Genomic DNA, 758 nt, shown 5'->3' on the forward strand with positions numbered 1-758 from the left:
TTGCTACGCCCAGTGTCCTGGCCCGGCCGGTGTTGCCAAGATGCCCAGTGTTGCTACGCCCAGTGCCGTCACTCGCCCGGTGTTGCTGCGCCCGGCGTCCTGACCCGCCCGGCGTCGCTACGCCTTGCGTCCTGGCCCGCTCAGTGTTACTACGCCCGGAGTCCCCACCCACCCAGTGTTGCTACGCCCGGCGCCGTCACACTCGCTCGGTGTTGCCACGCCCGGCGCTGTCACCCACTCAGTGTTGTTGCGCCCGTGTCCTGGCCCACTCAGTGTTGCTACACCTGGAGTCCCCACCCATATATGGTGTTGCTACGCCCGGAATCCCCACTCGCCTGGGGTTGCTACGCCCAGTGTCCTGGCCCGGCCAGTGTTGCCAAGATGCCCAGTGTTGCTACGCCCGGTGCCGTCACTCGCTCGGTGTTGCCACGCCCGGCGTCCTGGCCCGCCCGGTGTTGCTACGCCCGGTGCCGTCACCCACTCAGTGTTGCTGCGCCCAGTGTCCTGGCCCGCTCAGTGTTGCTGCGCCTGGAGTCCCCACCCGCCCGGCGTCGCTACGCTTGGGGAGTCCCCACCCGCCCAGTGTCGCTGCGTCCAGTGCCGTCGCCCACCCGGTGTTACTACGCCCGGCGCCCTGGCCCGCCTGGGGTTGCTACGCCTGGGGTCCCCGCCCGCCCAATCCCATCACTCGCCCGGCGTTGCTACGCCCGGTGTCCTGGTCCGTCCGGTGTCGCTACGCCCAGTGCCGTCACCCGCCC

The sequence above is a fragment of the Fonticula alba genome (genome assembly GCF_000388065.1).
Source record: "Fonticula alba strain ATCC 38817 unplaced genomic scaffold supercont2.19, whole genome shotgun sequence".
In the NCBI taxonomy this organism is placed as follows: Eukaryota; order Rotosphaerida; family Fonticulaceae; genus Fonticula; species Fonticula alba.